Source organism: Protobothrops mucrosquamatus, unplaced genomic scaffold, assembly GCF_001527695.2.
Source record: "Protobothrops mucrosquamatus isolate PMUCROS unplaced genomic scaffold, P.Mucros_1.0 scaffold344, whole genome shotgun sequence".
Lineage (NCBI taxonomy): Eukaryota > Metazoa > Chordata > Lepidosauria > Squamata > Viperidae > Protobothrops > Protobothrops mucrosquamatus.
This window is the reverse complement of record NW_015386681.1, coordinates 373083-374461: the sequence shown is the minus strand read 5'-3', so window position 1 is coordinate 374461 and position 1379 is coordinate 373083.

Sequence of the window (1379 nt, the reverse complement as noted above, 5' to 3'; positions counted from 1 at the left end):
AATTCCTCAGCCAGGCACGCTGGCTGAGGAATTCTGGGAGTTGAAGTCCACTCCTCTTAAATTATATCAGCGGTCTTCCAACTTGGCCCTTTGATGACTTGTGGACTTCGACTCCCAGAATTCCTCAGCCAGCGTGCCTGGCTGAGGAATTCTGGGAGTTGAAGTCCAGGGGTCTTCCAACTTGGCCCTTTGGTGACTTGTGGACTTCAACTCCCAGAATTCTTCAGCCAGGCACGCTGGCTGAGGAATTCTGGGAGTTGAAGTCCATCCTCTTAAAGTCTATATCGGGGGTCTTCAAACTTGGCCCTTTTATGACTTGTGGACTTGTATGACTTGCGTGCCCGGCTGAGGAATTCTGGGAGTTGAAGTCCACAAGTCATCAAAGGGCCCAGTTGGAAGACCCCTGGTCTACGTTATTTGTGGACATGTCACATTTTCCAAGGGAAATGCAGTGGAAAGTTGTACGCGTCTAATTTACGCTACAAAGCAGTGGAAAGTTGTACGCGTCTAATTCACGCTACTCAGAAGCTGGATTCAAGGTACAAGGTTCCACCTCAAGGGGGGGAGATCTTGACTCTGGGTCACAACCCTGGCAGGTGGGCCCACCCATGGGGAGAAAAGAGCTTCTCTTCCTGAAGAACTTTGTTGTAACTTTGGTGTTTGTGTGAGGAAGCGAGGGCTGTGATCAGGAGACTATGACGCTCCTCTCTTGCTACTTCTCATGAAGATCCTTTGAGGTCAAAATGTCCACCAGCTTCTGAAGGAAATGGATCAAGGAAGATCCAACTCTTATTAATGGTCAGTCAAGGCCTCCAGAAGGTGGTGTGACTTCTCATCCTCTTAGAGTTGACCAAGAGAAGGCTTTGTTCTTAGGAGGTCTACTCAAGGTTCAATGCTAGCTACACAAGGCCTGGAGAGCTACACATAGCCAGGAGACTATGATACTCCTCTCTTGCTACTTCTCATGAAGACCCTTTGAGGTCAAAATGTCCACCAGCTTCTGAAGGGAACGGATCAAGGAAGATCCAACTCTTGTTAATGGTCAGTCAAGGCCTCTTGAAGGTGGTGTGACTTCTCATCCTCTTAAGGTTGACCAAGAGAAGGCTTTGTTCTTAAGAGGTCTACTCAAGTTTCAGTGCTAGCTACACAAGGCCTGGAGAGCAGGACCTTATTTTCCAAGAGGAAAGCTCTCAACGAGACCGACTTGATTCTTCAAAAGTAGAGAACCACTGTGGGGATCCCTGCCCAAAGATCTACCCAACCTCCAGTCTTGGGTGTGAATGACCACCATGGCTTCCACCTCAAAGAGCTTCTCTTGTGCGTTATCGGTCAGCAACGCTGCCTCCTTAAAACCACGGGAACACACTCACCCCAATGGA